We start from the raw sequence: 13,594 nt of genomic DNA, 5'->3' as shown, positions 1-13,594 counted from the left end.
GTATAATTAAATTTGACATTACTGGAAAAGTTTAAACAAATTCTATTAAACTTATGCATCTAAATCCAATTTTAGCAAAAAAAATAATAAAGTACCCAAAAAATCTTTATTTATTTGCAACGATACTTTAATGATTTAGAACAGTTGCTACCATAGGGTAGTAAAAAAATTCATTCATTGAAGCAAGACAATCTTGACCAAATTCTATATCAGAATAACTCATATTTCTATAGTTCATTTGGTAAGTGTTTTCGATCAAGATCTTTACTAACGATTAGTAATTCTTGTAAGTGTGACCCACCATTTTCAGATTTTATAGAACAGTATGAATATGCCCCCGAGATGGAAGACAATATCCAAGACAGAACTATAAGACCCTATTCATTTATGAAGTCTGGATTGTTCCGATTCCTATGTTACAATCCTTCGTGGGGATCGCTGTGGTTAACGACTAACTAGTGCCACCTAAAAATGACAGCAAGTGCAACATAGGAATCTCACGATTCAAACTAACAGAGGAGACCGTAGGACAATGTTGACTATGCAAAATACAGATTTTCTTAGAAGAAACAAATTAAACTTTGTAAAAAATTATTCTCTTACATCCATTCAAAAAACCTTAGTGAGAGCTTCGGTTTCCCGTGGAAGTAGAAGAGGAACTCCATCTTTTAACATTTGCAGTGAAGTAATCATTGAAAAAGCCAGAGAAAACAAGAAATTATGTACCACGCATTTCATCTTTACTAATGATTCGACTTGATTCTCTATCCCTATTCCTTCTCTTAAGTGTATTTGTATTGTTTAAACATTGAAAAATACTCATTTCTTCATTATGAATACATATGCATTTCATCTTTTATTCATCTTCTCCATTTTTATTATGAGCAGCTAAATTATTTATGGATTGAGATGATAGAACATACAAGCATGTAACGGAAGCAATCAAAATCAATAAGTACTCTAATTACACTTAATTTGAGTTTAAAAGCATGTTGAACATAAATTTTAATAGAATAGGGTTTCAGAACTATATCCTTTGATGATACTCTTTAATCACATCTCCTCTCCACGAATTGGAACCTCATAACAACAATGGACCACCATAATGATCTTCTTAACTAATCTTTAACTTGGATTGAGAAGTGGAATTTCTGATTGAGGTCAATTTGGGTAAAAGGGAAAAGATGTTTGATAGAGAGAGAGTTTTTGAATTTCTAAAAATTTTAGTTTTTCATCCACCCCTCAAGCTGAGAAATTGAACCTTTTATGTGTTCAATTAATGCAAGCACTCAGTCTTAATGCAATTTGACACTTCAAATTGCATTAATGCCAAAGGCTTAGGTGTTCAATTTAGTGGATTAATCCAACTATCCCAACTTTATTTATTTTATTTTTTATTTTTGAATTAATTTTTAATTTTCAGCAAAATTCAAAATTAAGTTAATAGAACTCAAATCTTGAATTTTAAAAATGAAAAAATATTTAATTTAACTAATTAAAAAAACTTAATTAATAATTTAATATCAAATATTAAATTAATCAAATACCTAATTGACACATGAATCCTATTCATGTAATTCAATATTTAAATCGATATTTAAATATCTAATCTCTCCAATTACATTCAATTTCGATAAATTAAATATTTAATTATATCGAATACAATTAATCAAACCCTAAATTGAATTTGAACATTTCAAATTCACTCAATTCACTAATCGAAGATATAATTTTATGAGCTAGTAGATGGACCTTATGGACCTACAGATCATGAGCTCCAACGATTTGAGATTAATTGGCTAAACTCTTTAGATCGAATTAATCAATATTTGTTAACTACCGAGACACACCACTATAGCTTGATAGTTGGACTCTTCTCACTGTAGATATATTTTTTTCCACTTTAACCATAATCAATAAGTCGATCATTTAGGTTGTTTGTATTTACAGCTAGGACAAAATTACTGTTTTACCCCTGTAAATACATCTTACTCCTTAAGCTCCCACCGATCCTCTAATTAACAATTGGTTTATAGTCCAACTAATAAATCATGACCCCCTTGTTCATGAGAGGGCAGGACCCCATTGTTCAAGACCAGGAATCAGTACTTAAGAGAACAACCTATCTGTTAAACCCTAAATCAAGTAGGAATGAATTCCATCTTGCAAAACTATGTCCCCAACTATCTATCTGGTCTTATCCCCAAAATGGGAGGCTTATTGAGTAGTGCTATTAGACTACTCTCATCTATGCAGATCAAAGGATAATCCTGAATAAACAGGAGTTCATAGTTAGCCAGGATCAAGATCGAGTTACCCTAGGATGTCTCCATTGTTATAAAGAAAAGTGACTATTTCGAGATCCGGTCTTATGCAAACATCCTTTTCATATAATGTCTCGACTCGCATGTCTCCACATGAATGATTTTGGGATCACATAATTTGTATCCGTATACAAAGTGAGTCGCATCCAATAGTGTTACTAGGACTAGGTATCCAATCTCATCCATATACTTAATAGACTATTTTGGCTATATACTAAAACTTGATTCACTTTTATGTCTCCACATAAAGTTAAAATATTCATAATATAGCAATGGATTTGTTTATTGGATTTTTATAATATAATGCAATATCAATAACACTTTATTGAATAAAATACTCTATAATATTTTTATTGATAAATAGAATATGTTTTCAATATTTATGAACGGTAAGTTTTAGAACATTCCCACATGAGGAGCATCTAGCTAACATGAACTGACCATAAGCATTGACCTTAAGCTCGCCGACTTCACGTGTTTATTAGCCGAATAGCGACTTTCAGCAGCAACCCACTCCTTAATAAACTTCGATTCGGTTTGCTCGTATTAGGGTCACATTGGTGATTTTCAACTCAATCACGTTCCAGCACAGATTCGAGTCCTTTTGGTAAAGTTTCATAGTTAAATCTGCTCTAATTTGTTTTATATTGAATTTAAGTGTTTGGTCAAGCTTGCTAGCATGTTTATTTTGTTTGTTCAAATTCTTATTCGGCAATTTATTTTATAGATCATTTATTTTTAGCTTCCGTTGTGATAGATGCATTTAGATTGATTGTTATTGGCTTCTTTTTTCTTGTAGCATGAATTCGGTGGGGATGACAGGGCGGTAGATGCTATACTCCGAGGACTTGGAAAAGATTCTCTTACTTGTGCTTTGCCAAGCCTTTACAGTTCGTGCCCTTGCCTCAGCCCAAGCTCGAGCTTGCATCTTCTCTTCGTTCGTTTCCGGATTTTTGCCTTCAGCACGCTGGTAATGATCAAAGATTCAGAATTGGAAAAAGAAGATCACTATAATCAAAGTACCTGAATGAGCAAAAGTGGAAGTAGCTGTAGCAGAGGGACACTCCATTAGGGCCATTAGTCGCTTAAGCCTTTGTACCTTCTCCTTATAGAAGGTGTGACTGGGTGTGGATGATACAGCTTGAGCTAATGAACAAGAGGTCTTTCACTTTCCGTCACGTCTCTATGTCGACCAAGGTTATTTGTCTAATAGAAAGCGTTCTCCCACAACTGTTGAAGTTTTTTATATCGAAAATGGGCGATCTCTTCCTCATATGAATATGTGTGTTTGGTGATTTGTGTCTTGGCTCGTCGATTTCTCCTCCGGATGATCATAGAAAGAGGGCTGCCGGAGAAATGGAAGACTGAGCTAAAAAAGGCTGTAAACGAGAGTCAATTTAAGAGTTCAAGGCGATGGTGCTTTTTAAATAGCGCCCGGATTGAGAGTTGAGAGACCGAAGCCAGTGAGTTTGCATACTCGAGTAAGGGTAACTTGGTGAAGAGTACTTAGCTTTGTGAAGGGCATCTTCTTAAGCAAAGTGTTGAGTCCACCGGCCTAGATGCCGCTTTTTTACCTTACGCCTTAGGAAATAAGCAACCCTAGATTTCATTTCATTGCAAACCACAAGTTCCTTGATTACGGACTCTCTGGCCTCCAGGTCCGACTCGACTTCAGAAACGATAACAGACAATACATATTCAGCTTGAATTCAGAAGAAAGAGATGTAGGTCCTGTTTGGGTGAGTTTTAGGAAAAAAGTTATGCCGTCAAAATTGATTGCTCATATTTGAATTATGCGCTCGAGTTTGTACTATTTATTTCATATTTGCACAAGAATGCCCAACTGAGTTTTACTATTTATCTCCTTCCACTTCGACCTTCTTAGTGCTAAATTTCATAATATTAAAATAATAAATACCCTTGTGAGTTCTTATGTTGTGCACTACAAACTGATCAGAGGCTAGACGAGGACTTCTAATAAGAGGAGGAAAAGATGTATTGGAACGTCTGGTAGACATAGATTGTGTTGCTTTGGACAATGTGTGATTATTTTATGATATTGCAATCTGCACATCAACTCTCACTCAGACAATCGTGGGAAACTTCCACCTAAATTCTCTCCTAAATTACTTTTTAAAATTGGATTGTTTCTAAGAAAAAAGAAGGAAATGCAAGTTTTCCTAAATTGTATAGGCAATGTTCTTCGCAGTCTCACCAAATTTCTCAACTTTCAGATAGGAACGACTACCGAAGGAAAGCCTTCTCTTTTATGGAGAAACAGAAATACTTCAAGTCCCCACTGTAGTGGAGAAAATTGCTTCACTTGCAATTGCAAATGGGCGACTAGTTGCACTCTGGAAACTGACCTTATTTTTTTACTCATTTTTGACTCCTCGAGACAAATCTGACCTTATTTCCACTCTGAAAACTGCAGGACATCCAGTTGCAATGGTATTGTTTTACAAGTTGACGAATTGTTTGCTAGAGTTTACTTGCACATGTTACTATCGCAATTTACAATGTTTTTGGCCATTATGGCACTATGAAAAAATGGAAGTTCTTCCCATTGAATGATTTGAAGTTGCTATGTTATTCCTGATTTGTGTTTATAATTGACATTCAATCGCTTAAACTTAAAGTAAGATAGATATTTCCTTTAAAGTGTACTTACTATCTTGAATCTTAATCATCCATTTGAACAACCAAATATCTCCGGGTGATATTGCAAGTCCCAAATGTGCCTAGATTATCAAATGTAAAAATAGTTATAGAATCCTCTATAACCAACCAGACTTGCTGTAAGGTTTCTTACCTTCTATAATAATATTTCAAAATAAGCCTAAGCCTTGCAAATATCCAACACAAACAGAATAACAGTTCTCCGGCAACCTTTTGCCAACCAAGAGAGGACTCCCCTCTTCCAAAAATCAATGTTCACAAATTGAAAAAACAAGATAATTAACCTTAAGCAACAAAACGTTTAAATATCTCCCAAATCCCAAAAGCTCGTACAAAACGTACAACCCCAGGTCCCACCACCTAACTGTCAGCTTGAGCTATGTCTGTGCAATTCCTCTTTTGCCCCTTGCCCCTTCTCTTGTATACATGCTTGATAGGAGGCCTAACAATACCCACCTAAAGAAGAGTCACCTTGTCTTGAAGGTGAAAATCAAGGAATTGACCGGTAATGCGGCATAAGACTCCCAAGTAGCTTCATGCGCCAGCTGCCCCTTCCAAGTGACCAAGCATTCCCATTCGCGTTCAACATCATTCCAGCGCATCTAGTCGATTGTTTTCGGTTCCAAGACCAACTTTATTTGGTCATTGAGGATTGAGACGTCTGACTGCACCTCGTGATGGCGTCCCACAGCTTTCTTCATCTAAGATATTGGAATACTGGGTGTATCCTGGCGATATCTGTCAAATCAAGTAGATATGCGACCTCATCAACACGTCCTCAAATGCAAAAGGGTCCAAAAACCGCGGGGACAACTTCTCACCATGCCATTTGGCCAACGATCCTTGCCGGTAAGGGTAAATTTTTAGATAAACTCAATCCCCAGATTCGAAAGTGACTTCCCATCTGTGGCCATTCGCAACCTTCTTCATCTGCTCTTGCGCAAGGGTAAGGTCAAAATTGCCAGGGCCTCACCCCTGTCCTCCAACTGCCTCTCAACAAAATCATGCACGGTGGCTTCTGTCTGGCCGTAAGAGATGATGGGTGGGGGAGGTCTCCCATAGACAACTTCATACAGAGTGGACTTGATCGAGGCATGATACGATGTATTGTACCACAGTTCTGCCCACGGCAGTTTATTGCTCCATGTCTTGGGTTTCTCTTGGCAAAAACAACGCAAGTACATTTCGACACATTTGTTCACTGCCTCCGTCTGCCCGTTAGTTTGTGGATGGTACGTCGTGCTCCTTTTCAACTGAGTGCCTTGTGCTCGGAATAACTCCCTCTAGAAATGGTTGAGAAAAACTCAATCCCGATCCGACACAATCGAAAAAGGGAAGCCATGGTGGTGCACCACCTCCCGAAGAAAAATCAAACTACGGTCTTGGCCGAATACGTATGGCTCAGGGCAGCAAAATGAGATAACTTACTTAATCGATCCATCACCACGAGAATCACCTCGCAACCAGAAGAATGGGGCAGAACCTCCACAAAGTCCATTGAAATGTCCTCCCACACCCGGTTTAGAATTGGTAATGGTTTTAACTGCCCCACTGAAGACAAAGCTTGAATTTTATCACGTTGGCAAATGTCATATCGAGCCACATACTATTTCACATCTGTTCGAAGACCTTCCTAAAACAATTCAGTAGCTATCTGTTTGTAAGTCTTCAAATACCCCGAGTGGCCCCTACCATAGAGTCGTGGAACGTGTGAAAGATTGTGGGTATTAGTTCTGAAGTGCGTGCGAACACCAAACGTCCCTTGTAGAACAACCTTCCATGATTCACGAAGTAGTGGGGAACTGGCTCGTCTCCTTGTATCACCTTGGTAAGAATGGCCCGGAGCTTCGTGTCCTCCTGTACTTCATGATTGACCACACTCAAGTTTATCAACAAAGGAACAACTATCACATTCAGTTGAGCATCGCCCAAAGTCCTCGAGAGGGCATCGGTTGCTTTGTTCTTCGGTCCTAATCGGTACATGATCTCAAAGTCGTGCCCCATCAACTTGATCACCCATTTCTGAACTCCGGGTGAAATGTCCCTCTACTCTAAGATATAGCATAGCGCTTTCTGATCTGTGTATACAATGAAATGATGGCCCATCAAGTAATGGCGCCATTTTTCCACAGCCAACATAATTGCCATCAACTCCCATTCGTAAACGGATTTCTCTCATCCTGACGTGGTCAATATCTGGCTGAAATAAGCGATGGGCTGCAATTTTGTGATAGCACAACTCCCAGTCCGGTCCCAGAGGCGTCAGTTTCAATATCAAATGGAAGATTAAAATCTAGTAGGACGAAGACTGGTAGCGTCGTCATAGCTGCCTTTAAGGACCTAAAAGCCCTGGTGGCCTCTTCCGTCCAAGAAAACCCGTTCTTCTTTGATAACTTCGTTAATGGGCCAGCTATGGATTCATAATTGGCCACAAACTTCCTGTAATAACCCGCGAGACCCAAAAAACCTTGCAACTCCTTAACATTTCTCGGTTAGGGCCACTCGAGCATGGTTTTAATTTTACCCTCATCAGCCTCGACCCCTTTGACAGATACCCAATGGCCCAAGTATTCAATCCGTGTCTTGGCGAACTGACATTTGTTTTGATTGGCATATAGACTATGCTCCTGGAGAAGCTGGAAAGCAGTAGCCAAGTGCTTTAGATGGGAGACCATGTCCCTACTATAGACTAGAATATCGTCGAAAAATACTAAAATAAATTTTTGTAGATAAGGGCAAAAAACCTAGTTTATGAGATTTTGGAATGTTGCTGGCGCATTCGTTAGGCCGAAAGGCATGACCGGGAACTCATAGTGCCCCTCATGGGTCCGAAATGCGGTCTTGGGAATATTCTTCTTCCTGACTCATATTTGATGATAATCGGACTTCAAATCAAGTTTGGAAAACACTAGAGCCCCATTCAATTCATCCAATAACTCGTCGATCATCTGAATGGGAAACTTGTTGAGTACTGTCATCCTGTTCAACGCCTGGTAGTTGACATAAAACCTCCAGCTTCCGTCCTTCTTCTTGACCAGAATCACTAGACTGACAAACAGACTTACACTTGGGTCGATAATGTCACCAACATCTCTACGCGTGCGGGTAATGCTACGATCGCACATTGATCAGATCAATACCCGTTTTCAATTGGATCTGATGTTCTCTTTGGTGGGTTGAGGGTAGCCCTTCGGGCATGTGGAACACATCCCCATATTCACATTAAAGTTGCTCTAGTTTCGGACGAAACTCCTCGACGGAGTCACTCATCAATAGTTCACTGTCCCTCTGGTACCCCCATTGCTCTAAAATCGATAAACAAAAACCCTTGGTCTTTTGACTGCCATGACTTCACCATCATCTTCAATGAAACCTCCATCATGGCCAACGCGGGGCCCCCTTCAATACCATCTTCGACTCCCCTACCTTGAAATTCATAGTTAGCTCCCTCTAATCATCGATCATCGACCCCTGTTTTTGCAACTATTGCATTCCTAGAACCATATCTAAGTTTCCCAGCTCCATTGGTAAGAAATTGTCCATTAACGTTAAGGTGGGTAGGTCGACGTTCACTTCTTTACACATTCATTTTCCTTGAACTGCCTCCCCTGACCCCATGATGATGCGATAGTTGGTCGTCTCTGTAACAGGCAAGGAAAAATCCTCCACCATTCATTGTCCTATGAAGTTATGTGTTGCCCCGCAATCCACCATGACTGTGATTTTCTGCTCCCCGATCTTCCCCTTGAGCTTAAAAGTACCCAGAGCAGTCAAACCCACCACCGATTTCAACGACAACTCGATCATCGGACTGACCTCCAACATGCGGTCTTCTACTTGCATGTTCTCCCTTTCTAGATCCTCGACGTCATCTACCACTACATAGAGGCGTAATTCCTTATTTTTACAATGGTGTCCCTTACTGAACGACTCGTCGCAGCAGTAGTACAAACCCTTCTCCCTTCTCGCCTGCAACTCAGAGTCTGTCCACTTCTTAAAAGGTATTTCCCGTCTATTTGTTCCAGGTTGGGGTTTAAATTTAGCACTTTCTCTGGCCACGTGACCGTTCGTGTGGTATTTCCCTCTAGGCCCTTGACCGTTGCCTTCTAGGCCAGTTTTCCTTCTTTTCCATAGGGCCCTTGGGCTGACCTTCTTGTTGCGATTCTTTCCTCTGCCAGTTGGGTCGCGTCCATCATCTTCTTCAGGCCCATAGCCCTCATTGCAAACACCTTGGTTCGTATCACTAGGTCCAGCCCATTCATGAAAGTGTTGACCAAGATGTCCTCTACAGGTTCGGTAACGACACCGATAACTCTTCGAAACGTTGTAAGTACTCGGTGACTGTTCCTTCTTGTTTGACGGCCAAAAAATGGACGCACGTTGTCCCTTGTTCCCCTGACCGAAAACGCTAAAGGCCCTCTTTGAGCTCCTTCCACAATTTAAACTTCCTTCGATTCTTTGCCCATCAGTACAAGTTCAGCGTCTTCTCTTCCATGCTCACCACAGTTATCTTCAACTTCTCTTTCTTCAATAGCAAATGCAACTAGAAGTAGTGCTTGACCCTAAAAAACTACCCCTCCAAGTCTTTCCCATTGAAGACTGACATCTCAAGTTTTTTGAACTTAATCTACTTCTACCCTTCCTCATGCTCTCTCTCCCGAGATATCTCCCCTTCGCCTTCCTCTCTAATCGTTTCCTGTTCCTCATCTGTCCTCACCTTCCTTTTCCCTGTGGCGGTCCCTTGAGAGTTATGACGATCCCTGTACATCTCTGTTAGCATGACCTAGATCCTTTCCATTGATTCTGATGTCACTCACTGTCACGCTCAATCGCTCTTCCATCTGTTTCTGCGTCATTTTCTTTCCTTTCCCCAGGATTTCAGTGGCTCTGATACCACTTGTAAGGTTCCTTACCTTCAATAATAATATTTCAAAACAGGCCTAAGCCTTGCAAATATTCAACACAGACTGAATAACAGTTCTCCGAAAATCTTTTGCCAGCCAAGAGAGGACTCCGCTCTTCCAAAATTCAATGTTCACCAATTGAAAAGACAAGATAACTAACCCTAAGCAACAAAACGTTTAAATATCTTCTAAACCCCAAAATCCCTTACAAAACGTACAAACCCAGGTCCCATCACTTAACTGTCAGCCTGAGCTATATCTGTGCAATTCTTCTTTTGCCCCTTGCCCCTTCTTTTGTATACATGCTTGATAGGAGGCCTAACAGCTGCCCTTTAAATCTCTACTATATCTCATCTGCCTTTTGTTTTTTCATAGGTTGGTGATGGTATAAAGATGCACCATCTTTGGCTTCTTCCGATGTTGGGATTGCTTTGTAGCTTGAATCCCATGAAAATGCTGCTTGGATTATTGCATCCATTTTACTTCTTGGAAATAGAATATCTCAAGTACTACTGCCATTTTCTTAATACTTTTTGTTCTATTTTTATATTATGATTCGTAACAGTAAAAATAGTATGTTTTCTGTGAATAAAAAAATGACTCCTCTTTTCTCTGGTCTCAAGTGGGCTTATGGTTCTAAGTTCAATATTCGTGGTCACCAACTCGTTACTTCTCCAAATCCATGCCCCCAAAGAAGCTCAAAAATCTATCTGAAAGGCATACAAAAGATGTTAAGTAGCTCCAATTTTAATACATTATAGAGTTAACTGGACATCAAACGAGTCAGTTAAGTGCATATTCATGACTCTATGTGCTTTAATTTTTTATAACTCTAACAACCTAGAACTAACTTTACAGTATTTGTGTTTTAAGGGATCTCTCTCTCTCTCTATTTGAAATATAAAAATAAAACTCACGTGATTTGAAATAAGATCTTGCTTGATTGCTTCAACCATAAAAATACCTTATTGCTCACTTTTACGAGGGAAGGAGATTGACAGAATGGGCAATGGTAATTCTTCCTAGTTTTGATATTGAAACCGACGAATTTTATGCGGGAGGTGGCTTCCTTTGTCTTATATTTCATCCTTGGTTATTTTGCCTTTTGTCTATGCGGCATCTGGGATAATTTTTTTTTTTTTTTCAAAATAGGAACATAATTTTGTTATGTTATATTGCATCTTAAGTGTGTGAATTTGATTAAGCAAATATTAAATGTGCCTTACTGGGGTGGTTTGGTTATTTCTATTTACTTGGTCTAAGTCTGTTTGATAACCATTCGAATTTTCGTCTTTGGTTGTCACATAAATATATGTCAACTCAATTCATCAGGCAATTGAAGAAGTAGATCTGGACCAAAAGATTAAAATGGTCAAAGAGCTTGATGGACATGTCATGCGGTGTGTACACTATCAAAATCGGAATCATGTTATACAAAAGTGTATAGAATGTGTCTTAGAATTAGCAATCCATTTTATAGTTTCAACATTTTTTATCAAGTCATGACACTCTTAACTCACCTATATGGGTGTCGTGTGATACAGGTAAGCTGATGAAACTCATTTCCTTACTGCATCAAGCTAATTTGACTTGTGAGGACTATGTTGTTATGTTTTCTTTGTGACAGAGAGTTCTTGAACATTGTAAGGATGAAACCACTCAAAGACGAGTTATAGAGGAAATTCTAGGATCTGTTAGCATGTTGGCACAAGATCAATATGGAAATTATGTTGTTCAGTTTCATGCTTCTAGACAAATTCTTTTGAAAGCAATGATAGTTCGCTCTATGCTCTCTTTACTTTTTAGTTATATGGATAATGTGCAAGTTAAAACTCTTTGATTTCATCTTTTGGAGTGCTTGCTTGAGGTGCAAAAAAGACTAAGATATTCTGAATGTTTTAGTTTGTATGGTCTTATTGGTATCTGGAGATTTTTTATTTTTCCCTTCCTAATTAATTACTTTGTCTGATTCTTCTCCTCAACAGCATGTATTGGAGCATAGAAAACCTCATGAGCGTTTTGCAATTATCAAGGATCTGGTGGGTAGAATAGTTCAAATGAGTCGACAGAAGTTTGCCTCTAATGTCATCAAGAAATGCTTATATGCTATAAATATTAAGTTTTTTAGTGGATGATGATCTAATATTGTATTAGAGTAGGATATTGTGTGCTTAAGTGTTCAAATACCTTATATCATTTAATTCTCAATTAATATGATTTTCTATTATATAGATTGATATGGTTTTTTTGTTTGTTCTAAAGCTTTTGCTATTTCTATAGGCAATCTTTTCAGTTGAGTATGTTTGATATGCTTTGTTACTGGGAAAGTTAAGGACAGAGCATATGAGTGCTTTGAATACTTCTTCAAATAGAAAGAAATAAATTAGATTAAAATTACTTCTTCAAAAATAATGTAATATATATATATATATATATAGATATAGATATAGATATAATTTTTTCGATAACAAAACGATGACAGACATTTAATATTGGACAATTACTGACAAAAAGTGGGTGAAAAATCGACATCCAAGATAATGTTCAATTTCGATTGAAAACCAACATTAAAAGGAGTATTCAATGTCTTGAAAATTGACATTCAAGATCACTTGCATTGAAATCTTGGTAATCTATAATGTCAGTTTAAAACCGATATTAAAGACAATCGATATTAAAAACCTTTTATAATATGATCTTTGATGTCGGTTTTCGATCGACATTGTACCTCTATAATATCAGTTTCAAACTGACATTGAAGCCTAATTTTGTAGTAGTGAAATTTTTTAAAAGTATTTGTTTTTATTCTAAAATTTGACTAAAAATTCAAGTGTTTTTTTTTTGTACCACCTAAACCATTTATATATTCCACATGATTTAATCAAAATTTTTATATAGAATAAAATAAAAGAGCAATCAAATACAAAAGTTTTCAGTGTCGTCAAGCTTTTGTTGGAGACGAAGATGAGAGAGGATGGGAAGAAGAAGAAGGTTGTCGTCAACTCAACTCATGACAATGCTCTAAACACGCTCTAAAGTTGATGCTTTGTTGATTGTCCTCTGATGACTCTTTAGGTTGCTCTTGTTTCTGTTTTGTTGGATGCTATGAAGCACAAATATTTCATGTGAGGCAAAGAATCCGTATCAAACATGTATCAGATACCGATACTTCCAGATACTTTTCAGTTACGTATCTGATACGCGATTTGACATATCTATTTTTATGCATAACTTTTTGTAAAGAAAAAAGACAAACAATTCATCTAATCTTTCCCAATCTAAAACTAGGTAACCTATTTAAAAAGCTCACTACTCGAGTCCAAAACTAAAAGGAAAAAAAATAAAAGACCAAACCCTAGCATCATCTAATCTTCATCTTCACATTTGATTCCTACAAAGTCCACCAAAATATAAACCATTTGGATATCTTCAACAATTCAATGAAGAAGTTTTTCGTATATCTTCATATTTCTCCCTCTAATTTTCTTCATCTTCTTTGTAATATGAGTCATTTTTCTATTGCATTTTATTAACTATTGTACTTCAACATCTTAGATATTGCTTTTTTTGTATTATATTTCAGTGTTTGTATTCTATTTTGTGCTGTTATTATTAACTTGTATGGTAAATTTATCTATATCCTAGATTTTTTTAAGAAAAAGAAAATGTATCTTCAATGTATTAGTA

At 37.6% G+C, this 13,594-nt stretch overlaps 1 long non-coding RNA gene across 1 annotated transcript; it reads left to right on the top strand.

Annotated features, from left to right (window-relative positions):
* Positions 1-2,830: 2,830 nt before the first annotated feature.
* LOC120091738 lies at positions 2,831-4,879 on the top strand. Its single transcript, XR_005485822.1, has 3 exons — positions 2,831-2,931; positions 3,124-4,063; positions 4,282-4,879. It is a non-coding gene; the product is annotated as an uncharacterized LOC120091738 (long non-coding RNA).
* Positions 4,880-13,594: the final 8,715 nt, after the last annotated feature.

This window comes from Benincasa hispida, chromosome 11 (assembly GCF_009727055.1).
Source record: "Benincasa hispida cultivar B227 chromosome 11, ASM972705v1, whole genome shotgun sequence".
Taxonomy (NCBI): domain Eukaryota; kingdom Viridiplantae; phylum Streptophyta; class Magnoliopsida; order Cucurbitales; family Cucurbitaceae; genus Benincasa; species Benincasa hispida.
This window is presented reverse-complemented; position numbering and strand designations above follow the sequence as displayed.